The sequence below is a fragment of the Rattus norvegicus genome, chromosome 7 (assembly GCF_036323735.1).
Source record: "Rattus norvegicus strain BN/NHsdMcwi chromosome 7, GRCr8, whole genome shotgun sequence".
Taxonomy (NCBI): Eukaryota; Metazoa; Chordata; class Mammalia; order Rodentia; family Muridae; genus Rattus; species Rattus norvegicus.
The window spans coordinates 45,989,955-46,016,824 of NC_086025.1; the positions used below are offsets into that span (position 1 = coordinate 45,989,955).

Genomic DNA, 26,870 nt, shown 5'->3' on the forward strand with positions numbered 1-26,870 from the left:
CATGAGTGGAGACTCTATCAGAAGGGCTTTATCTGTTTTAGGGAATAAACTAAAAGAATGTCTTCATTCTAGAACATTAATGATTTTCTCTGAGGTGTAATGATACAATGAAACGACACCATTTATTCTCTTGATGTTTGAACATCCGACTCAGACCCCTGCTTCTCATCCCATCCAACGTTTACCTGGTAGATCAATCTTTACAAATTTCCGGTCCTAATAATGGTATTTTCACACCCCAAACGCTCGGTGGCTTTCCAATTGCTTATCGAACACTGAGTGAATCTCCCAGACAAGCAGTCGGGGGTTGTAATGTTGCCGTTTCATGACCACTGGAATTGAACTTGTTCTCTCTGGAACTTTGACCAGTGTGGATTCTGTGTGGAGATTTTGATTGCTGTCAGGCTGTCTTCTTAGAATGATCACCCCTACTTTTGCGCTTTCAAAATTAACGAGGTGGGGCGGGAGAGATGCCTCAAATGTTAAGAGTATTTAGTGCTCTTACAGAGGACAGAGTCAGATTTTTAGCACCCACACATATGACAGCTCATAATAACCTATAACTCCAGTCCCAGAGGATCTCGTATCCTCCTCTGACCTCTCCAGGCTCTTACACACACACACACACACACACACACACACACACACACACACACATCACACACACACATCACACACACATCACACACACACATCACACATACATCACACACACACATCACATTACACACACACTCAAGCACACAACATATACCCACTAAAACATACTTAAACTTAACCAGCTTGTCACATTTCCTTGAAGATCTCGTTGTTTCTGTGAGTGTTCTTAACCACACCTCAGAGGACGGTTATTCTGGAACAAGTACACACCCACTCTTTGAAAATCGTCATACGGTGTTACTGAGCTTGGTGCACAGAATAGTTATTTAATAAATGTGCATTTGACAAACCCCTGACTCTTTCAGCATTTATTCCCTGTCTTAAGTGAGTTATTTTGGTTTTCCTGTGTTCATTGCTCCTAAATTTTACATTTTTAAAGGGCGAATGCTGTATTTATTATTCATCACTATTCTGCTCTGCAATAAATAGTTAACTTGCAATGGAAGGACATTTTGTAGAATGCAACCACTTCAGTGTAGTAAATTTTATTAGAGCATGAAATTCGTTAAATTTCACCAGGGGATCAATTCCTCATCTGAGCTGGAGGGAAGACCACACTGGGTCAAACATTCAGAATGAGTTAGAGTCTCAGATCGTGCCATTACATCATCTGTGACCTTGAACAACATTTAACTCTTCTTTGTCGTAAGGTTCCGTGCTACCTACACATGAGAACATTGCACCAACCAAAGGAACTCACCATAAAATTCATGTAGGGTGACATAAGGGAAAACTCATTATAAACTGTGAGGCACATCGAACTAGTTTTTCAACAAATATGAAAGTGTTAGTTTGCGGCTAGTATTGGGTTGCTACTCTATAATTTAAAATGACCACTATAATTTATTATCACCTAAAGATGAATGAAAAATTCATTATACTGGCCTAAAAGTTTCAAATAACTTAGAAGAGACTCACCTATGAATAGAAAATTATAGTACTGTGTCTCTCTCCCTTTGTGTGTGTGTGTGTGTGTGTGTGTATGTGTGTGTGTGTGTACACGCATGCGTGTGCCTGCTTTCATGTTTGTGTGCATGTGTGTGTACATGCACAGGTGCAAACACATGTGCATTAATGCTACAATGAGAAGGATAGCAGGATCCCTTTGGAAAAGAAGAGGGAAAGTTAGGAAATATGGCAGCAAGGCTTCTCAGGATTCCATCATGTGTGAACAAACATGTAGGATAAACTTAGAGCCTAAGTGGAAGAATAGTAGAAAGGGTGTGTCTGAAAAAGAGAGAATATTTGACAATGCTCATAAAGAATGGGAAAGAGCTGTAGAAATGTTGGTGTTAGGAGGTGAGTAAGCATGGGATAAAATTACTCACTGTACCCTGTGGTGTTGGTCTTGTGACAAGTTTTGTTAAGCAAACTCCTCTAGGCCACTGAGACACATACTGGTCTTCTTTGAAGTGCAGCTGGTATTTTTTTTCTTATGCTACAGGCAAGCAGAATTTAGATTTTAAACTGCATTTGTTTCTACTGCTTCAATGCTGCTGTTTCTACTGCTACAGTGAATAGTTCTGAAAACAAGTAAGTTACAATGTATCCACAGTGTGCGTTAAAGGTGAGGCACGTTGCTCTTGGGAGTCAAAAATAACACCGTAGCCTAACTGTGTCACCAACCCCACCAATGCCACTTTGGCAGCAGAGCCTTGAACTATGTGGCTGTGAAACAACAGTGACTCGATTCTAAAATTACTGCTCATTAAAACAAGTGGCACATCGCTGAGCACCCATGGGTCACTTACCATGGATCCAACAAACACTTGCCTCTGTTAACTTCCTAAAAACAATGATAAGAACCATTTTAAATATAAATCTATTAGCTTTAAGTTTGTACTTAATTAAAATTCTGCCTTAACTAATCGATAAATGTTTAAAATGCACTGGTTACATTGGACTGTTAGGTGGAACATTAAAGGTTACAAAAGTAAAAGTCCATTTTATTAAGAAATTAGATGCAGCAAAAATATAAATGGGATTCCAACAATCACCATTAGAATGAAAATGTAAACATATCATTCAAGAATGTGCAATAAATGTTTAGTAGATTTCTAGTGTGATTTTTTTTTTTTAGAAAATAAAATCTAAAATCCAGACTTTTTTTTTTTAAAGGAGAGATTCAAAAAGTTACCCAAAGTCTGTATTTATAATTTATTTTGGAATTTAAAATATTATTACTTTTTTATGATTCGTCATGGCCAAATTCAACAGAAAATATTGAAGGTATGTTCTTTCTCTCTTTTTTTTTTGTATTCAAAATGATTGATCTGTATCTTCAGCTATTTCTTGCATAAGGCAGGATTTTTCCTTTAACCTCTACTTATATAAGGGAGAAAAGAAACAACAACAGTAACAACAACAGTAACAACAACAACAAAAACAAACATGTCTCTGCTGTTCTCTTGTGAAATGAAGTAGAAGTCAATAGGAAAATATCTTGAACAGCCAAAGTTGGGGTGAAATGAAGTGTTACCAATGTAAGCTAATTCGAACAAAATTGATTGAAAGTGTCAAAAACGCTGTTTATAAACTATCCACTATATCTCACTTCTGTGTGGCTAATTTCAGTTTGCCTTTATCTCCTCTGTCGTTCCTTGGCAATAGTAATAAGTACTGTAAAACTTTATACGGCTTTGCTCTTATTATTCACTGCATGCAAATTTTATGTAGCAAAACATCTATGGATATGAGTTTTTTTTTTTAAGGTGGCTACCAGTAGATAAGTCCATAATGAAAGACTGGTGAGAGAAACTATAGGTAGGCAAATGTCAGCTTCTGGGTCCAGCCATATTATATACCACAGTGTTTCCAGAATGCTGGGCCAAACTAAGTGGTGAAGTGATGACAGATGTTTTTAGAGAATCATCTTTGCTCAAATATCGAAATGAGTATCTAGGTTTCTACAGTCCCATGTACCCAGAATTCATCATTCAGAGTGTTGATGTAATGTACAATGCCATATGGTTTCCCCAGCATTACCAAGGGTTATTATTTTCATTTTACAGTCAAGCTGAGGACATTATAGCTAAAGTAATCTCCCAGGAATGATGGCAAGTGGGCAACTGAGACAGGCACGAAGTCTTTGCACCGACCTCTTGAGACCTACTGGCTGAGTCCTTGTGCTGTTCCAGATATGTGTTTATGTTTCCGACCTCAGATTTAATCAGGAAAGAGAGTAAAGCAGCAATATCTACTAGAAAGAGCTCGGTGACTGCACACGTTTATGTGCACAAAGAGTGTAGGACAGTACCCAGCACATGGCGCGGTCAACACTGAGTTAGTTTGATATTATTATAGTTCTTCCTGTACCTACCAGTTAATACTTCTATAAGAAAAACAGTGTATTTCTACATTGCATCATAAATATTAAGAATAATCTGTTGGGAATAGGAATCTAGGGCAAAACAGTATTTGGTATTCATACATAAATTAAGAAAGCAATAATTTTAAGGAAAATTTATTTAAAAAGTTCTAACTGCTAAGAAGACTCCATTTGCTCCTTGGCTTTCCTACTCAAGTGACATTGAGAGGGTCTTTTCTATTTTCATCTCGCCAGACTTAAAACCTGTACATGCGTAATATATGGCTAAAGAAAAAATGACTGCTGTCTCTCCATTGAAAGTTTTAATTTTGTTATAAGCAATTATTCTTTCAGGCATGGTGGTCCAACGTTTGGGAGGATGAGGTAGTAATGTTAAGAGTTTAAAGCAACTTGTGGGTAGTGATGCCTTTGGGGGTTGAACGACTCACAGGAGTTGTATATTAAATATTCTGTGTATTGGGTATTTCCATTATGATTTATAAAAGTAGCCAATCACAGTTATGAAGTACCAATGAAAACAATTTTATGGTTTGGGATCACCACAATGTAGAACTGAATTAAGGGTCACAGTGTTAGAAAAGGTTGGGAACTACAGGTTTTAAAGCTAGGCTTAGGTACATACATAGTTAAGGTTAGTTACATGAGGTAAAATCTCTCTCTCTCTCTCTCTCTCTCTCTCTCTCTCTCTCTCATACACACACACACACACACACACACACACACACACACACACACACAAACAAATGACTTTGAAAAACATACTGGACTTTTAGTTTTTTATTTCTTCTGTCCATTGTTTGAAAACATGAAAGTTTCTTTTGGGATGAATTAATTGGCAACAGTCATATAGCATGAATTTTAAACCATTGATACTAAATATTTGCTACATTGGTAACATTTTCTAATTTTTAATTTCTTGACTGTTTTAATTGATAGACAAGTGAGGATAAAGGATCAATGGCCACCACAAAAGATGTACAGAAGAAGTGAACAATCCTGTTTTTCTATCAACCCTTTATATAGCTCCCTCCAGAGATTAGCTACCAATGCAAACCTATATTTATAGTTTGTGTTTTTGCAAGACAGGACTCTCTGGCCCATCTCAGTCCTTTTGTTAGCTTTTCTTCGAAAACAAAGATTCACCATTTTCCAAATATGGCTCCCATAAATTTTGCTAAGATTTTTTTGGTGAGGGGGTGGGGGACTTCGGTGTTTTCTTTAACAAGTAATGAATCGTTTCCATTTGGTAAAATCGTTGTCAGAGACCCAAAATCAAGTTGCTATTTGTTCAGGAATTTACATTGTACCTAGATTCTTATAGTTGAAGCCTTTGTAATATTTACTAGGCTTGTGGTAATTCTTCCAGTCACTCTACACTGGGAAAAATGCATTTGAAGGAAGCAATTCCATATTGCAAATAATGGAGGAGAGATGCAGGGGGTGATATGGTTATGAGAATATGACTAGAGTATGATTGTTAAAATTGTATCAAAGGCATCAATTCAATCAATATTTTCTTCCTTTGTAGAACAAAAGTATTTGATGTGTTTGATATTTTAAAGCATTATTGGAATTATTTGGTAGTATATTATCAATATTCTCACATTATTTTGTATTAATAACTAAAACCTTCATTTTACACTATATTAATTCATGCCATTAGTAGTTTTAATTACTAGGAACAATAATAATTAGCCACTTTAGTTTCTCTGAATTACATTAAAAATAAAAAATTCTTAATTTTACAATTACTAATTACCATCCTCTTTTGCCTTAGAATTGTTTAAGAAAGAATTTGACTTCTTTCTGGTTTGTGATACCGTTCACATTTTATACTTCTTAGCTGATTTAGATACATTTTAATCATTTTGTTAATTTCTGAGCATTGAGAAAATTTGGCAGAGTAAAGAAGAAAGTTCACTATAACACTTTATTTAATATGTATCCCTAATGGCACAGTAGGACAAGAGTCATTTAAAGACAAAATAACTTGTCCCCTTTAGCTTTGGCAAAGGAAAGTGTTTTTATATTGTGAACAGGTCCCATTTCTAGGTAGCTATTCTGGGTTTTTGAATATTTTACAGCCTCCTCAGGAAGTTATTCTAAGCTTAAGAAATGGAACTTTTTTAAAAAAGGACTTTGTAAACTAGAATATACAGAGAAGTGTCACAGAGTTCAAGAATTTTTCTTGTACTCTTATTATGCGACAAAACCATTATCAACAGTTTCAAGACATGTGTCTGGCATCTAATAAACAGTATGTACGAATTAAAGACCTTAAACTTATTATTTAGGTGTCATTTATAGCCAGTATCCAGTGCCGAATCTGTCTGTGTTCTGCCTTTCCTGACACCATATGGATGATTGCTCCCCTCTGCTCCCCACCCCCACCCGCAACCCTTTCCAATGAGTAACATCATCACCTTTTTTGGTCTTGTTAGGGTTTGAAATCGATTTGGGACTTTAGGTCTGTGCATTGGGTACTGTACAGTATCTCCATTCTCTTTGGTGACAACTAGGCTCCAGAGCTGTGATAAACACTGACACTCCAACTGACATTTCCAACCCCTTCCCCTGCCCCTGTATTTAAATTACGCAAGTCTTGATGCTGGTTGGTTATTTGTTACATTCTGAAACCAGAGTAGCCGCTGCCAAGCCAGATTTTCAAACTGTTTCCTTCCAGACCATTTCAGGTTGCTCATGTTGAACCAGCGTTCACTCACTTGGTCACAAGGTCCTGCCATCTTGCCTTCTGCAATGTCTCCACTCAATTTACTCTAGTTGGTCTCTATTGGTGAGAAAACTTAAAACTGCTGTATAGCTTATTATCCTATGTTCAGTATAAAAAAATTCTGTATAGGGCACTTTCTTGAGCCCATGCTGATATATCATTCTGCAAGTCCAAACTACATGTAATTATCATTCAAACTTATGAAGGTCTGACCCTCCATTGTCTGCCAACCTTGATTCCTATTGGCTTGTAGGATTAGTCTTACCTTCAATTTCCCATGCAGAAGACAGAACTGGACTAAATTCTTTCCCAAATATTCTAAAATGGTAGCTTTTGGTTGGTTACCATTGTGTAAGACACACCATCAGCCCTATTCATGCATTGCACCAAGTAGTGCCCAACATTAACAGCAAGTTAAGAACTGTTACTACTCTTGCATAAAGCTGAGAAGCCTGAGACTTGAAGACATAGATGATCAACCAACTGCTCACCAACTGAAATCCAGGAAACATGGGCTCTGAGGCCCAGCTTCTTATCCCATCACTCAGTGCTCTGTGTTCTGTGTTCTCCATTCTTTCCTTGTTATTCTTTCTGCCTGGGATACTATTTGTTATCCAATCCTCATGTCCCATCTTGTCTACTTCTTAGATCTGAACCAATCCCAGACCACCCCTGTTTTCAATACCCGCAGAAGACTTTTTGTATTTTAAAATCAGGAATGACACTGTTTCTGTGTAAGGGAGTTTGCACATGGTATTCCTTCTTTCTTAAACACTGGTCCCTGAATATTTGAGACTATTAATATTTTCTTGTTACCATCTATTTAGGAATACTACTTCACAGAAAGATTTCTTGATATACCTCGTCAACCTCCAAGCTACTATATTTTTCTCTTTGTTTAATGACATAGATCAGCTAATCACTACCAGAATTTATCTAATGACTAACTTGTTTCCTAAAAACTATGTGAGTTGGGGTCTAACTAGTCTAGTGCAAGCAGTCTGTCTATCCTTTGGTCAAATGCAAGATATAATACAAAATTATTATTTGTGTAACAAGGAGTTCCTTTCCTATGATTGGCTCACCAAGAACTCAAGGTCAAAATTAAAGTCGCCACTTGGAAGACATGGTATTGTTTCTGTTTCTTCTTTATCCTCTCTCAATCATATTGTTTATAACAACTTTTTCCTCTAATGGGCCTCAGCATTTTATAACTCTTAGGAGTTGTGTGTGTGTGTGTGTGTGTGTGTGTGTGTGTGTGTGTGTGTGCGTAAAATTCATGTCATTTAGTATGTGCATTAAATAATCTTTGTGAGTATATATTCCTTATTAGTTGATCAGATTTCAAGCTTTCAAAATATCTATATTGAAGGCAAGAATAAATTGGACAAATGATATTTAATGCCTTTTATTCTATTTTGTGTTTATGGTGTCAAATTATGTATAGCAAACTTTGTCATTTTAACTAATTTTAAAGGGACAATAATGAAACATCAACAAACTAACATTATTATTATTTGGCAAGCATCTTAACCATTGCCTTGGGAATATTTTACTCTTCTCTGACAATCTCGCCTCTGACTACCGTATCCACTTCTGTCGCTCCTGGTGGCGACATCTCTAGGTTGGTTACTGTAGTTCCCTCACAAAGGTGTGATTGTACAGCATTAGTCCTTGTATCCTCAGTATATTTTACTTCATCTGACCTTTCCCAGATTTATCTCTTTTACGTAGAGCTTCTTCTATTGGAAGACTGAAATGTGCTCACTCCATGACATGGACACTTCCTATTCTGTTTACCCATCTATCTTCCAATTAACACTATCAATTATCTTCATTTTTGGGTCTTTGTGAATAATGCTGCTATGAACATAGGTCTTACCTGTTAAGGTCTGGCTTATTTTTATGGATCCTAAAATCAAAATAACTTCTGGTTTTCATAATGAAGTATAAGTGCTAATGAAGAACCCATTCCGTCTCATAGCTTTTGCCTTTAAATAACGCTGTTTGTTTTGTTCAAGAGTAGTTCCCACTATACAGCTTAGGCTGGCCTTGAATTCAACTTGGGATTGGCTCAGTTTGGCCTATGAAATGCCAGGATTGTAGGCCTGATCCAAAACGCCCTCTAGTGTTTCAAGGCTCATACATTTTCCATTGCAGTGGGGTAAAAATTTCACATTTATTTTCCCTTTAAAAACTGTACTGATTTTTCTGATGCTGGGGCCCGTACGCAGGGCCTCACACTCTCCAGCCCTGTGCTGTCTACCTGAGCTACGCACTTTTGAGTCTGGCATCTTTACTTTCAGTAGCAGACAGTGATTTGCATTTTGTTCTTCATGGAACAAACTAGAATGAGAACTGCAGGATATGAATGTAAAGTTTAATTTTTCCCACAACAAAAATTATAGGTATTATAGAGAAGTTCTTTTGTATAGTTCTGAGGTTAGCTAAGCATGAAAACAAAATATTACAATCTAAACAAATATGTATTTCATAAAGTAGGTCAACTATAACTATTTTAAGAGTTCTATAATCTGAATCAATTATTACTTTCTGATTACATGATTCATTCATGAACACTAATTCCCTTAAAGGTAAAGTAGTAAATAAAGAACAAATTTGGAAAATCACCCTGATCCCATTACCGGGCAAGTGTCTTGGTGTATATTTAATTTTTCTTGTGCACATTTTCATAAATACCTATAATAATGTCTGACTGTTGTGTCAAGTAAGTCCTTTCTCCTACCTCCATTTCTCTTTTGTGTTGGAAACATGTTCTTACCTCTATAGCTTTCTAAGAAGACTTTTTTCAAGGAAAACATGTTAATATCTGGTGTGTCCTGGAGTTTCAGAGGAGGCTTTGGTATCCAGAGTGCTTGAAGCCACAGCTGCCTATACTGTGAGCTATGAGGCATTGAACAATCCATTCTCTCTCTCTCTCTCTCTCTCTCTCTCTCTCTCTCTCTCTCTCTCTGTCTGTCTCTCCCTGTCTCTTTGTCTCTCTGTCTCTCTGACTCTGTCTCTGTCTCTGTCTGTCTGTCTCTCTCTCTCTCTCATCACTGTTCTTTTTGCTTTAGACATGAGAAAATGTAATACTTTAGATGGCTGGTGTAAGCACTCAACAGTTTACTATTCATGGACTACTAATTAAGATAATATTTGGGACCAAAAGCACTTCAATTTTTTAACTATTTTAATGTGAGATTTATTTTAAAGGTTATATAAATATCCCAAAGATGGAAAGTCAAATAGAAGTTTCCATAAATCTTCGGCAACAGATGGGCTACTGTAGTCTTAAGGCTTGGCAGCCATGAGTGTTAGCGGGATGTTGAATGGAAATGCTCTGCTTGAGACTCTGATGTGAACGATAAGGACAAAGAGAGTGACACCCTAACATTCTTAGTTCTGGTATTTAAATTCTCTATGAGAGCTCCCGCCATGACCAGTAAGCAGTGTCTAAGCCACTGACACCACAACGACACACTAATGTTTTATTTCCAAGTGTCCCAGTGTTTGTCATTAACACTGGTGTAGGTTACAGAAAAAGACATCTATTAGCATTCTTCTTATGATTAAGGTTGACAACCTACATGTGGGTTAAAAATCCCATCTCTTGCTTACAAGGGGTGGTATTAACTATCTAGGAAGTTGCAATTCTGCAAACGTTTCTAAATTTTTAATAATTCTTTGCTGTTCTACCTCAAGAACACATTTCCATAAAAACAGATGACTTCCAACTATATGGTTCTAAATTATTAATCTTTTATTTTGCTCTAAAGGATAACATTAACCAGGCATATGTTTACTCCAAATTGTATTGTTTGAAAAATTCCCAGCTGCCATGAATAAATTATGGTCAGACAAAGGAACATTAGTGTGAGAAAGCTTTTCTTTTATTAGAGAAATGGATTTTTTTGAATTAACATATTTCTCACTTGGTAAGAGGGATTAAATGGCATCATTGAGGAATTAAACATTGTCTCTTCGGGAAGCTGGGGTCATAGCTCAGTGGTAGAGGCACAGCATGGCCAAGGCCCCAGGTAATCTCTGAGCACTACAGACATAAAAGAAAAATATCAGTCAGTAACATAATGAAGGGTGAGCCAACCAGTGTGATTCACCGCCTGCCTATGTAGCCTTATTTGGTAAAGTTCATATGTTCATCACTACCAAGTATGAAAAATGTTACTAAGGATGCTCTTAAGAATGAATCTTTTTTTCCTGTTATTTTCCATTTTCTTAAGTTTGTGGTCCATGTAGAAAATTACCATTGATGGCCATTTTTGAAATGATTTCTTTGACTGTCTTTAAGTGGCTTCAAGAAAGTCTGGAGGATGATATATATATATATAAAATGGGGTTAGCCAGTATTCTTGTGACTAAATAAGCAGCCTTATTCTGCTTATGCACCGGATATGGGCAAGATATGGGGAGGTCATGCGTGTAATCATGTTCTTTTTCACAGATCTGGGTTAGGAGCTGTTTATTAGCTCATAACACTCAGCTCCTCTCTGAGTGCTCTTCATGCGCCTCTTCAGTGTGTTGCTCTATCCTACCTCACCATTAAGAGTGAAGCTTCTTTAAGATTGCATCTGGGCCAGTAACTCAAGGATAAAGAACACTGCAGCCCACTGCTCACACCTCAGATCTTCAAGGATGGACATCCTAGCCCAGTGACCACCCTAGATTACCAAGTGTTTTCACTTGGTATTCAACTGCCCATGCTATAAAGTCATTGACTTACTTTTAGAGAGGCATTTGCATTGGTATATTTAGCATAGATGCATCCATACAAGGTTTGAAATATGTCGTACATGTAGAAAGTATGCTATTATCTTTGATTCCCCCCCAAAGTTATATAATCTTTACTTCCTTCATTTTCAAGATGAAAATAGTTTATTTTTTGAGGATCGTTGAAACAATGTAACTGAAATGTCTCCCAATCTGGAATCACAGTATTTGGAATGGTCTACTATATCATAACATTATAGCACGAGCACATCAAGACCCAAGCATATTTAGGGGGCCCAGTAGCTCGGGATTTTATATTTATTCCTATTTATATTTATTCTTATTGTCACTACATCAGAACTGTCTTTTCTTATTAATGGAACACAACAAATTCCTTATTAAGTGCTGAGTTCTAGAACCAGTGGGTTACCAAGGGAACTAAAGAGTTTCTAGTGGCCTTGTTTTATCGATCTTATTTAGAGTTGACAATTCAATGAATGAAGTAGGGGTTTTGTGTCAGAAATACTGCATTTTAGATGCTGATTTTTATTCTTTGCACGTGTGTGACTCTAGGGGTCCTGTGGAAATTTTCACACACAGAGATTTGTTTTTAAAACCGGATGTTACAAACATCTCATCTGCATAACCACTAGGAGTGAGAATGAAAAAAAAATATGAGACAGGAATTTAGTACAGCAAAAGAGCTCAATACATGATAGCCAAGAAGAAGAAGAAGAAGCAAAAGTCCAGGGAAGGTAAGTAAAAACAGAATGGGAAGGATTTTTGGAAGATAAAACTGTTTGTTTATTCGTTTTAACACAGTACTGGAGTTTGAACTTAGAGCCTCAACATGCTGGGTAATCCTTCTACCACTTAGCTATATTCCCTAGTCCAAGCTTTCAAAAACCATGGGATGTCTCTAGGGTTTTAGATAACTGTGTGTGTCAGGTAAGAGATTGCAGGACACGGCTAAGTCATCCCGAAGGAGGTGAAATAAAATCTCTAATCAGGGTAACTCCAGGATAATGTAGCTCTGAATTTCTGCTTTTCTATCTCTAAGATCCTTAAAAGTTACCCTTTTCTATCATTAAATATAAATTTATATTCCATAGAGGAGAATACAAAGAGGTTGTGCTTTTGAGAGGTCAAAGGAATGCTTTTCTTCTTGACTAGATGTAGTATAATCTGACAAGATCTTAACAGCTTATAAACATGTTAGTTTTCCAGAGGGACTTCCAAATACTATTCAATATTTCATAGTGATAACAGTTCCTGTGGGTAGTCATGATAAAAGTGAGATATTTTTCTCCATGAATCCCAAAAACTGCTTTCTAAAATCCTCTGGGTCCCAAGTTCAAAGAACGGGTTTCTTAACTGACCCACTCCAACCTCAGCCAGCCTCTCATTCATTCTTTTTTTTTTTTTAAAAACAAATCTTACACAACCTTACATTTCAATTTTTTTCTTTAAAAGGAGTGAGTTGTGTACAGGGGGGTTAAATGCTTTATAGACAAGAAAAAAACTGCGCTAGAACCAACTTATTCATCATCATCATCTTCATCTTCGTCTTCCTCCTCTTCCTCATCCTCTTCATCCTCCTCATCGTCTTCCTCTTCCTTCTTTTTCTTGCTCTTCTCAGCCTTGACCACCCCCTTTTCGCTGCATCAGGTTTTCCTTTAGCTCTGTAGGCAGCAATATCCTTCTCATACTTCTCCTTCAGCTTGGCGGCCTTCTTTTCATAGGGCTGCTTGTCATCCGCGGCAGTGTTGTTCCACATCTCTCCTAGTTTCTTCACAACATCACCAATGTATAAGCCAGGATGCTCGCCTTTGATTTTTGGGCGGTACTCAGAACAGAACAAGAAGAAGGCCGAAGCAGGCCTCTTGGGGGCGTTGGGGTCCTTGAACTTCTTTTTGTTCTCCCCTTTGGGGGGGGGATGTAGGTTTTCATTTCTCTTTCATAACGAGCCTTGTCAGCCTTTGCCGTATCTTCAAATTTCCCCTTTTCTTTAGCAGACATGGTCTCTGAGCACTTCTTGGAGAACTCTGAGAAGTTGACAGAAGGATCCGGGTGCTTCTTCTTGTGCTCCTCCCGGCAGGTTTGCACAAAGAATGCATATGAGGACATTTTGCCTCTTGGCTTCTTAGGATCGCCTTTGCCCATCTTTAGTTGATTTTCCTCCGCGAGACACAGAGTCGCCCAGTGCCCGTCCGGCTCTCGCTTGCCCCGGCACTGTCTCTATGGAGCTCAATGTACTGCAATGGCTGTGAGAGCGGGAGCCAGCCTCTCATTCATTCTTGATTTGGTAAAAGACACTTAGGAAGGACAAGTTACTTCATTTTTTTTCTCTTGTCCCCACTTCCATATTCTGCCATTAATTGATAAAGATTCTGATTTCTAAAGAGATCCTAATCCCTCCTAGCCTCCTCATCTGCCCGAGTCTGTCTCAGTCCATTCTCATGAATAAGATAGACTTTCATTTTAATTTGGTACCCAAGTTAATTCATCTTCACCCCTGCTCTCAGTGTCTAACTTCCCAGCCATCACATTGTTCCTGCCCCATCAGGGCTCTTTCTTCCATCATGGTTCATTTCTTTTCCCCAAATGTGTGAAATCTTAGTAGCCCCCCTCCTCCATCCTCTGCAACATTTGGCTTCCAACTCCTGAAATGCCACCTCTCATTGGCAAACCTATCAGCACCTTTAAAGAACATAGTGACTGTGGCTTGTTGGTAGAATATTTATTTACTTCCCTGGGAAGTCTTGAGGGCTTGCTTCTCTGAACTATAGGTATTAAAGAATGGGACATCCTTAGCACAGTCTGTTCATGTAGCCTCTCTCTTAAGAAGGTGGACATTGCTTGTGAGCAGAATGTCCTTTTCCAGCTGGCCACTTGCTTGGCATCAGGCAGGTTCTATTTTCTTTTTCATAAAACCTAATACTTGATAGTAACTCTGGCAACCTCACAAAAACCAATGTGCAAGCGTATGTTCTGGAATGATCTGCAGTCAGTGGGACTGGAGGAGAAATAAAGGTCTCTAAGTCTTTTAATTTCATTTATTGCTGTCAAAACCCGAACAGGTTTCGACCACCTTAAAGTAACTTTTATTCTTAAGTCTTTTGAAGAACTTTCTTAATGGGACAGTTTTACTGTAGTACAAAGAAATGGAGCTTTCAAGTGGAGAGACAGAATTTATTCCATTTTTCAAGACACATCACCCACAAAGAGCAAGCAGGAGGTATGGTAAATAAACTTGTATTGAAAAGACGAGCAGCAGAGAAAATAGAGATGGTTTTAGACTGTTCACCCCGGACCATGGTTATAGCCCACACAAGGCAAACTGCAGTGATCACTTTCACCGTGGGGCTTTCCCACAGTCGCTATTGGGATAATCACCCAGGGAGCAATCAGTGCCATAGAAGCGCTTCGATACTGGTGCATTTTCCTCAGAGTTTTGAGTGAATTAGTGCACACTTACATGACCCTGAACCTGGGGAGGGGAGGAAGCGACGATCGATTTGTAGTTTCCCTGGAGAGGCCGGGGATTCAGTGTGACTTGGTGGTTTGCAAATTAAAAGAAAGGGGGACACTGAAACCCTATGGGTCACTGTCAACATAGGGTGGTGGAAATGGAGGGAGTAGCCAGACACTACAATGTAGTTTGGGCTGTGAGCAGTAGCATGAGGCTCCTCGTCATGCTGAATGGATGTCCGGGGTTTCTCAGCTAAGGTGGATCCTCTGTGTGCATTAGTGGCTGCGCCAGACAGAGGAACCTGCCCTTTCCACTAAGTCCCTGTTTTTGGCATGAACTATTTTCTTTTCTCAGTTTACTTCCTCAGTGGGTATGGATCATATAACTGGCACCAAGATAGATACCCTCTCACAGAAGGAAGATGAATAAAATGCAAAGAGCTTCTGTGATTCTAAGGAGAGCAAAGCAGAATTGGATAGGTCTGTATTACGTCATATGATGAATGCTAATATATGTATCTTACATCAACTGGCTTTAATTTTAACTGCTGTCCATCAACAACAAAATGCATGCCAGGTATTCATGTTAGCGATCTAAAATCCAGTCATTTAGACTTCATTTTATTTCTTTTTGGCCATCCCATGGAATTCTGGCTCAGTTACAGAGATGATGTATTTTAGAAGCCTTCCTGTCTCTCACTTCCTAGGTTGGAATTCCAGTTCACCATAATATCTAATGTCTTTCTCTCTTGTTTTTCCTTGTTTCTCACTGATCTACCTAAGCAAACCAAGCCCTTGTCCTTTTGCAATATCATATTGCATTCACCCATCTCTTTATTACTTACATGTCTAAAGTGAAAACTGTACTTCTATGGGGAGTTGGGTTTTTTTTTTTTTTCTCTCATCAAGTATTTTCGCAGTCACAGTTTCTTTACTTTGGCCAAATACTGATGACTCATTCTTGTCTAGTATTCTGCCTGGGAAATCTTAAAAACAAATCCAGATCCTGTTCATTTCTCTCCAAGCCCTTATATGCACATACCAGAACAACCCCTTACGTGTACACACCCATCTGGTCCTAAGTCACAAGTGTCTTAGTGAGCTAATCTCCCTCCCTCCCTTTCCCTATGCTCTTTCTATGTGTTTAGAATAAGAGATTCTTTTAAAGTTTCAGTTAGATCATGCTGCTGTTTGGCCTACATTTCTGAGTTCTTACCATGGCTGTGAGTCCCCATGCAATCTGTGCCTTTCTCTCCTCCAGCTATTCTGTCAGTATCATTTATTCTTGCTGTCTGCCCCCACGCCCCTCCCCGGGTTACTCCACTCTCACTAGGTCAGAACACCATGAAACGAAGCCTTCATCTTGCTCAATGTTTAAAAGACGATCTGACCCAGTAAGTACAGTAATTCCAAGGAAAAGGTACAGTTAATATATAACATTATAGATTAGAAATGAAGGCAGTATGCCTTAGTATGCTCTTGCTGTGACATTTCACTCAATGATGTGTTCCTGTTGGGGGAGCTCTGAAAGCCACTTCCTTAAGCTGAACAGGACAATTGGGTCACACACGTTAAGGGGTTTTCATAAAGGAGAGGGAAGAATCAATGAGTCAAAACAAATATGAACCCGATGCAATCTGTTCTCATGCCTCCGTTCACTTCTCTTCAATTGGATCCTTTTGGTTAAGCAGAGACCTGACTCTGACTTCATTCTCTGGTTCTCATGTTTCACTCCTTTACTTAGAGCTCACACATTTCTTTCCCCAGGAAGCTTTTCTCTAACCCTATTATTCTCTGCTGCTATTTGTATGCCCCTCTGTTTTCTTTATTGTTTCTTAGCATGGCTAAAATCTTTCTGAGTGTAAGGGACAATGTCCCAGCCATCTTTGAAACCCAGGAGCCAGGTGCACACACATTGTAAAATATATGCTTATGTAACGGAAGAGATAACCCAGTCACACAGTTGTGGTTCACAACTTTATCCATATAATGTATGAGTCGAAATGGGCATTAAATTATGTAGTCAGAAAAAGGAAATGGCATTCTATTCGTTTAGATGGAATTAAAACAAATGTCCTATTCAGATTAATTACCACAAGTTAACGATTTCCATAAAGGGTTTGCGATAACACTCCTTCTGTTGTTTTGATATCTCTCCCATAACCCAGGCACTGAAGCTCCATTTGCAATAAAAAAGGGGGCAGAACTAGCAAGAGTGTTACAAATCTGGGAGATAGATGAACTGCTCTGCAAGCATAGTACCCACAATTTCATCCAAGACAAAGGCATAATTTACAAACATAAAGCTAGCAGAGGGTTGAATCACGTATGAACCCAGTTGTGAAGGTAAGTGCCAATGTGTTGTTGTTTCTCGTTTTGTTTCAGAGCACTGCAGCTCTAGGTTATACTTCAAGCCCATCATAGGCCTTTTCAAGCTTGTCAGAATAAGGAGTCAAAAAAATATTGCCATGGTGATGGGGAATAACATATGATTAATTTGATGTAGAAGGAAGAGGCTTTATAACTGAGTCTCATATGCCTGGAGGCCTACCAAGAACATCCTGCCACATGTGAATCTGTCAGCCTGGGTTTGCTGTACACAGTGTGCCCAGCCTTGGGAGAAAACTCACTGGTCACTGAGAGCTTGTTAGGCAAGCAGATGAAGACACATTGCACCAATGCTATTTGACAACCCTAGTGGTATATTTTCCCCTTTAGGGGCTAAAATGTGCTAAGTCAGGGTGGGCCAACACAACTTCTTCCTAAAGAACAAGGTTCTCGAGACCTTCTCTATAAGACAGAGACGACATCTTGCTTAGTGACCATTTCACAAATCTGTGCTCCCAGGAAAGATGTAATCAGTACAATATTCAGAAAGTCAGACAAGAAACGGCTGTGCATGAGGAAGTGCTCTATGCAAATACCATTTGTTCAATATTCATGCTTATCTGATGAAAACAGCTAGTTCTCATCACGGCATTCTGAAATCTGCTAACTCATTACTCATTACCCTCTATTCTAGGCTGTATTTTATTTCCAGTACTTGATATGGAATAGCTCAGTAAGAGAGCAAAACTGAAATAGATTAAAAATGACCGCACACACATGGTATCCAGCAACTGGATGATGATGATGATGATGATGATGATGATGGTGGTGGTGGTGGTGATGGTGATGATGATGATGGTGGTGGTGGTGGTGTTGATGATGATGAAGACGATGAAGACGATTACAGACTTGGCTAGTTTATCAGTGGTGGATGATGGTGCATGAAAATGGGGACAAGACTATTCCTAGGTGTGGATGAGAGAAAGTTTTTATTGCAGTTATGAGGGAGAACATAGCCATAGACATCTGGAAGAGTCAAGACTGACCATACCAGCAGACTCAACAGAGTCAGGAGAGGAAAGCGGGTGGGAGTGGGAGGGAGAACGAGGAAGGAAGAGAAGAGGAGAGGAAACAAAGGTGCCAAGAGAACCAAAAGAGTGTATGGGAATCAAGAGAGCCCATAGCTCAATACATGAGTAACATAGGAATCCGGAGCAGGAAGCGAAGGCCCTGGGCTAGAGAGGTGTGAGTAGGGGAAAGGTGAGAAGTTCTGGGAGGAGCCACAGGTACTGAATGAGACTCACCCTGGATTTCTTTGGGATCTAAAAGAAAATGAGTGAGTTGCATAGCACTTTGATTTAGTTTTTTAATGTTAGTCACATGGGAAAGTATTTTATGCGCTATTTTATTTACTACTCACCATCACGCAAGACAATCTACCTGGTTTTAACGTCACGTTGTTCATGTGGCGGAGTCTTCAACCCTAGCGAGCATATTTTATAGCCTACAATTTTCTTCTTAATTAACCTTAGAGTTTATCTTGTCGATAATTCCCCCCAAGACTTTCTTTGAGTTGTTCCATTGATCTCCCTAAGATGTCTCTAGGATATGGAGAAAGTTCTCAATTATTTCCGTCTTAGGTACAAATGTGCATATTTGACTTTTGGTCATGGGAGTAAAACAGATGTGAGGAAGATGACTGTGGTGCTGTCCCATGCTTCCATGTATGGGACAGCCTGGAGAAATGGCCTTATTCTCACACATGAGGCCTGCATTTCCAGTTCCTGGCAGTTCTGTAATTAGGACTAGATGCCTCAATCCAAGTTATTCTAACACCATGAGACATAACTGGGAGAAATACCACTTGAGCAGGCTCTATGGTGAATAGCGAAGAAAGATTTGGCCATGGGACATCAACAACTGAATTTTCTACTAACTATATAACACCTTTTTTGGGCAATTTAAAATTTAGAAGAGAACAGTGTAGGATTTTTGAGCATGATACATTTTTGGGTTATTAATTACACTAATCATATTAACTCCAAGGCAACACTCAGTTATTTTTACTAAGTTCTGTAAAGTGCATGGGAAAAGAGCTTAAAATCATACATTCTAAGTTAAACTATTGTGTTATTTAAGACAGTATTTGAATTTTAATTTATAAATAAGATATGCTATCTCAGTGTGAACACATACACACATACACACATACACACAATGTGTAAATGCTGTCCCTTGAACACAGATGTCTACTAGTCTTCTATAGACAATGTTTAAAGCTATGATTCTCATTTCTTAGCTGCTCCAGTTTGTGTAAACCCAGAGTGAATACAAGTGAAAGGTTTGGTGGTCGGAGGCTGTGTTTAATCTGGACCTCAGAACCTCCATTAGTTTGTCAATTTCAGCATAGCAACACAGTTGTAGATCCCAGGTCTGCTTACACAGCATGCTAGAGGTGCATATATGGCTATTGAGAGGTTGGTAAGGATCTCACAGGAAGTACCTGAAGCTCACTATTAGGTTACAGCATTCCATTTTACCTTCTCAATATCTTTATGATAACTATGTTGCAGCTTGGAAACTACAACATCTGGAAAAGAGAATGGCATGTATCCTCTTCTACACTGATTTCAGGTACAGTCCAAACTTTTATTTCTCTGCTATCTTAATGTGCCTGTAGCAATGCATTCTACCTTTGCTCTACCATTTAGCATATTAAATTGTGCCCTCCCCTATTAAGCTGAAAAAAAAGTGAATCTTTAAGAGGTAAAGATTTTTTGCTCTCTAAAAATCCAGTCTGATAAATGGTAGCATCTGGATTGTCCAACACTTGTTCTCAAAGCAAACCACCAGATGCAATTTCTACACCTGTGTCATATCAGATACCTTTACTGCCCCTTATTCTTCTACAGTCTGTGATTTTTGTCTTGCTATGGTGGCCATTTGTGAAATCCATTACTATAATTTTGATTTCACTTAATAGGAAAATTGCAGTAAAATTATGTCCTTGTGTAATAATAAACACGTGCATGCTGACACACTGGTGCATGCTGACATGCTGGTGACAGCACACACTCTCTAATAATTAGATGTTCCTCAGCTTAAACTTCTGTCCCGAATGTAACCAATTTCCTCAAATATATATGAGAACGTTGCCCAATATTGTATATAATTATAGGTACCTAGGATTATTTACATTGACTCATTTCGCATATTTTTTCAGAGTGTAGGTACATGCATAACACAATTTGAGATCCTGTAAGTACCTTTGCTTTCTATTTTACTGTTGTTCATTTTGCATTCTACAGTGCTCACAGGGAAGTCAAAGGACAACCTGTAGGTGTGTAGGTGTGTGTGTGTGTGTGTGTGTGTGTGTGTGTGTGTGTGTGTGTTGTGTGCATGCGCGCACTTAGGCACATGTATCCCACACCCCTACAGAGGTTAGCTGATTAGAGTAGGTATTTCCTTCTACCATATAAGTCCTGGTGATCAAATGTGGGTCATTAAGTCTGACCACAATTATCTTTATCCAGCTATGTTACACTCTGCAATTATAAACATCTGTATGTGCGATGTATATATTTTCTAACTATGGCATTTCACATAGAAGTGTGTGTTTGTGTGTGTGTATGTGTGTGTGTGTGTGTGTGTGTGTGTGTGTGCACATGTATATGTTTGCATGTGAAGGCCAGAGGGCAGCACCCAGGGTTGTTCTTCAGCACAACCCCTGGTTTTAGAGACTTCTTGCTTTAGACAAAGTCCTTCACTAACCTCCAACTCACAAAGCAGACTAGCTTGCCTGGCTAGCAAACCCAGCAACCCAGCTGGCTAAAGTGCCACAGAGCCGAGATTACAAGCGGATAACAGCATTGCCACACAGTCTGACATGTGAGTTTTGTGGAGCAAATTCAACTTGGCTTGCTTGCTCCAGGTTGGCCTCAGACCCAAGGACTTCTTTACTCTGCCTCTCCATCATACGTTACATCACAACTCTCAAACCCTCATACGTACAAGGGAAGGCACGTCTCACATTACATTTTTACAAACCTAAATGACTTAAGTCTTACAATTTTTTTTTTGTCAAATTACTGGAGAGGATGATGGTGGCCCCTGAAATTCATTTGTATGTAAATGTGGCTAATTTGTCTCAATTTCAGTCGTTATCTCAGTGTGTGTACATAGTTTATCCATGTTCCGTGCTGAAGAATAAGCCCAGTTGCTGTGCTTTATTGTTAGAAATGGAGCCGGGTGGAGGATCTCGGTAGGTAAATCCCTATGGACACGTGCTGGAGGTCTCTCCATGAGCAGATTCTTTTTAGCAGATACCTGCTGTGCCATGGCTCAGGAACACACGTAGCTTGGTCAGGCATTGCAGGTCTGACCTCTCTCTGCAGAGGTAACCTATACTTCCATGGAGAACGTTGGCTTCCTTTCCTATATCTCCATGGGCAGGCTGTCGTTCCTCTGTTGATTTTGGTCAGTTTCCTTTAGTTAAGTTCTATTTCAGAGACAGCCACCACGGTGTGACACATTTTGATACAGTCTCATGGGCATCCCGACTCTTCCAGATAAGCCTTGGCCATCTAATTCACTCATTTTCCCTTTGGAAAATTTTTTGTAGTTTTGGCTTGTTGTGTTACTAATTTTCTTAAGGTACTTTTTCTTTTTCGGTAAGGACTTAAAAATACCCGATTTGAAGGTACCAGCCTCCCCTTTTATTTTTAAAGTTTCTCGATTAAAAAGGCTGTCACCTGGAAGGTGACCAATACTGGAGGCAACAGTCGTCCCACCTGGCAAGGACCACTCTGTTGGGCAGGCTTTGATCATCTGTCCCTGCAGGCAAGCTATTGTTAGAATCCCTCATTTCCTCTGGAGGCCACCCTGGAGATTCTCCTCAATTGCTCCTTGCCTCCTCCTTGGCTCGCGATGCTAGGATTCCTGTAGCTGTCCTTTTCTTTAAGATCCAAGCAGGGCTTGAAGCCTCAGCAGCTGTTTGGCTCAGATTCAGTAGCAAAGAGGTTCCCAGATATGCATTCAAACTCTTCTCTTCCTGCAATCCCACTATAGTCTCTAATTCTGCTTGCTTTGCTTCCTTTGTCTTGTCACCTCTTTGTATGTGTGCATATACTTTATTGTTTTGAAATAAAAGTTTAAATTATCCCACAAAGGTTAATATGTTTAGATATGGGGTTTCTCATATGGTAGATGCATATATATATATATATATATATATATATATATATATATATATATATAAATTGTCTGACTTACAGTTGCAGGGTCAGTAGTATGTAATGCTGACTGCAACTGCTTCTTGAGGACTGCTCTGTGGGAGATGAGTTTATATTGCTTTGTGCAGAATGAGGGACCAGAAGGACAGGGTTGTTTGAAGACTGTTAAATTCCTTTCTGAGCTACTATGTACAAAAGGGCCAACTGTTGTATTCTACATGCGTAATGCCTTTCCCCTTGCTTGCTGCTAGACAAACGACATAAGCCCAACTTTTTACGCTAATTTTAAACCAATTACAGAAAGAAATGAGAGAAGTAGCTGGGAGACAGAGGGAAAGGAGGATAAACTTTAAAAGGCAGGAGAAGAGGGACCAGTCCTAACTTGTGTAACACATGGCTTCTGACATATAATAGTGCCTATAGTCTGCTGTGGAGGTAAGGATGTAGTAATTCATTTTCTTCCCTTTGTTTATTTTACATATACACCGTAAACATCCACAGAAGTGTGGCTTACTCTGGAAGATACCAACAAGGGAGCTCATGAAAAACTAGTCCAGGGACATGATATGCTTTCAGAGTTATAGCCATAGCTTTCAATCTCCAACTTTTTAATCTTTTCAACATCGAACTCTGCTAGTTTTTTTTCAATCATTGTGAAGAAATCCACATTGAAAGTAACTTGATAAGGGAAAGTTTATTCTGGCTCATAGTTTGAGGGATTTAGTATGTCATTACAGGAACCTAAGGCAGAAGAGTGTGACATAGGTAATCATGCTGTGTTGGAAGTCATGGAAGCTTCTCCGTCCTTCATTTTTGTTCACTAGATGACCCCAAGCCCTGCAGTGGTGCAGCACGCATTTCGGACAAATCATCTCTCACCTGTTAAACCACTCCTGAAACCCATTAATAGACCTGCTCAGGGCTGTATCACCTAGGTGATAGCATAACAGTCAACAGAAATGTCTAGAATTCACGCCAAGGTTGCACTTTTCCACTTCCATTCCCATAAGCCCCATCGTCAACACTGTCCACATGTATTGCTCTATATTCTGCCAAGAGCTTTTGGCCTGGTCTAAATTCTCATTTCGACACAACCATTTTCCTTTGGGTCAGCTTTTGTCATAGGGGTATAAAAGGACTGGGGACCTTTTCCAAACTTGTGTTCATGATCCTAAATTCACTGTTCTACCTGTCTTCTTAAAATTTGTTGGCAAAGGAATGAGAGAGGAAGTGACCAACTATATCAATCTAATACCATCCTTTTGGTTGTACCGTGGTTTCCGTAATAATGTGACAACCGAGTGGTACTTATTAATTTGGATTCTGACTTAAAGATAATGGATAAATAGTACCAGGTACGATTGCTGTCAGTTTACAACAATGTCAAAGAATTGTCTCCATCATTTTTTCACATTTGATATTTGCCTACAAACCTTACGTATTCATTCCCCATTTCTGAGTGTGTTTGAGTTTCTATCTTACAGATAGAAAAAAAGATCTATTTGCATATGTTTCTTCCAGAATTAGTGCTGATTTATCTTACATCTGGATTTTGGTTGCACAGTCTAAGTGTAGTGTCTGGGTTTTTTTTTTTCAAATATTTCACAGCTGAAAATTTTCTAACTCTCCTTGTACCTGAAGGCTAATTAATAATCATTAAATTTGTTTTGCCTTGGTGCCAAATAACTTATATTAAAAACCTGAAATGATCAGTTAATCATGTTGAGGCTGCTGGTTGTCAAGTATCCAGGTGTCCCAAGGTAATGCAGATGTTCAGTATATAAGGTTAAAAACACCATTTACATAATCCTCATTCTCCATCTAAACATATTGATATCATATAATTGGTATCTGTCTATTCATTCCTTTCACTGTTCTTCTCCAGTATCAATAATTTAGCATTAAACATGAAATGAGTTGTGGCTGGTGATTTATCCCAAAGGCAGAATACTTTTCTAGCAAGTAATTTCTACAGTAATAAAAATAGATAGTAAATAAATAAATAAATAAATAAATAAATAAAATAAAATGATTCATCTGCCAAAAGTTTGACTCTGTCAAACAAATGTATTTACTTTCGAAGTGAATGGGTAAGGACCACTCACAGATGAGGGATAGACAATGTATTTTGTGCTTGAGAGTCTTTTAAACTACAGCAAGCCAGAGGCTTTCTAAAGGACTGGTTTAGTTTTAAGATGTCCTTGAGATCTTAAAGATGAGAAAGTCCAGGTTTCTTGTTCAGGACTTGTTCAAGGGAGATCCCATTGAGCACTGCTTCCCCACCAGGGTGTGCTCCACTGTGCTCAGGAATGGAAGACGGTCTCCAGAATTATTACGGGCTTTCAAAACAACAGGATAAATGCATATCTCAGAGTTTCTGGGGCTGATAGAGAATACTGCTATAACTAAGAAAGTAAGATCAGACAATGCTATCCCTAGTACCGCACACTAATACATGAATTTGAATTGCTACATGTAGGCATAAAAATATAACTCAACATAGAGAGCATAATTTCAGTTAGACGGTAATCTGAATTAATCGAAACTCAAATTTACTGAGATAAGAGATTTCCTAATCTACATTTGAGAAATATAAATCTTAGACGTGCTTGTTATTTCATAAAAATCCCAAGGCTTTTGAATTCAGGGGCCTTTCTTATATGTAATGCACCACATGGCATAGAAGCCATTCCAATCACTGCTTTTTAATGTAGACTAACCATCTAAGTGAAAATTATTATTATAATAAGCCCCACTGTAGGGAGAAAAGAAATAAACTCTTGGAGCGTCTTCTCCGTGTTCCTACTAGCTGTGACAACAGATTCAATATTGGCCTTATTTTCATTCTCCTGTGATTGCAAATTGAACACTTTCGTCCTAATGTCTGTTTTCCAGCGTTGGTAGGGTATTGCTATCATTAGAAGGCTAACTGTCCGGGGGAACTGTATACTGTAATCTCCATTCAGAATCTCCAATGGAACTTACCTATTCTTCGTTCTTTAAGCACAGCCTCTGAATATAGCTGTGTGCTGGAAACAGATGACTATAGACATGTTTCACTGTCCATGGGACTGCACCACATGGCTATTGCTTACTATTATGCGGGGACAAGAAATATAGATAATTTTTGGAAAACTAAATGAGGAAATGATCATTATCCTCCCCACCCCTGTGTGTGTGTGTGTGTGTGTGTGTGTGTGTGTGTGTTTACATGTATATGTAGTTAACTTCTGAAAAGTGTAGGCTTTTAAAAGGACTTAGGCACCTAAGACATTCCAGGGGTTCTACTCTTCAAAAACAACTTACTAATATAAGAACAATATATACAATAGGCTTTTTATAAAAGCATGAGTATAATTAGGATAGAGTCAAGCATTTAATTATCACATCTGTCTCCATTCCTCCAGAGCTATGTAATTAATATGACACATTAAATAATTCTTTTATTAAGCTCCTACTACATGTCAGGCAGCAGACTGAGTACTTTGTACACACTGCCTGTGTTTAAAGTTCTCACAGTGACTTTCCAATGAGGGGGACGTTGGTATTCATTCAGTTTAGAGCTGAGAAAATATGAGGACTAGAAGATAATAAGAATGGGTGGATATCGCTCCTTACTTTTGATGGCTCAATCAATGGGAATTGAACCAAGAATGCTATGAACTTCACCCTGTACCAAAATACCACTATAAGCACGCTGCATCCAAGAGTGAGTGAAATGTGTGATGGAATCCATTAATCCTCCAGCCGCCTGCCTGTAGAGCCACCATGCTCTCCAATGTCAGGTCATTGCCAGCAGGTAACACTGCACTGGACAATGGGCAGAGAGCAAGACAAAGAGGGTGGCATGGTTTTCTTAGTATCTTTGCAGTCTACAGAACTCTTGGGCTCCTACGGAAGGCCCTTTACCGATGCCATCCAGTATGAGAAGGACAAGCAGAAGCTAAGGATTACATTTCATTTAGTAGGTTTAATTTTTAAAGTCTGAGGCTATACACATTCTGAAAATAAAACAGTAAGAATGAATATAGCATATGAAAGTAATAACATATAAAAGGTTACAGGATCCTCTTAGAAGATCGTGGTGATAGTTACTCATTATTTTATATTATTTTAGGCAGGGTTTAACTATGTATCTCTAGCTGGCCTGGAGCTTTTTTGGGGGGGTTGTTTTTAAATTATTGTGTTTTTGTACAAAAAGTGGAATGTTCTACTTAGACCAGTATGACCTCAGGCTTACAGAGGTCCACCTGCTTCTCCCCTGTCCAGTGTTGTAATTAAAGGCAGCATCTCCATGTGTGGCCTTGTTAACTCTATTCTAAAGTTTATGAGGCTTGGGCATGTTAAAGTATGGTGTCATAGCTTCCGAGGAAAGGATAGAAGCTAGAAG

The 26,870-nt window shown here is 38.7% G+C and overlaps 1 protein-coding gene and 1 pseudogene across 7 annotated transcripts in view; both read right to left on the bottom strand.

Annotated features, from left to right (window-relative positions):
- LOC134479869 (high mobility group protein B1-like) overlaps positions 1-17,105 on the bottom strand; it is a 37,189-nt pseudogene extending 20,084 nt beyond the window's left edge.
- Positions 1-26,870, bottom strand: part of Syt1 (synaptotagmin 1) — a 544,812-nt gene that overhangs the window by 290,306 nt on the left and 227,636 nt on the right. The window lies entirely within an intron of this gene.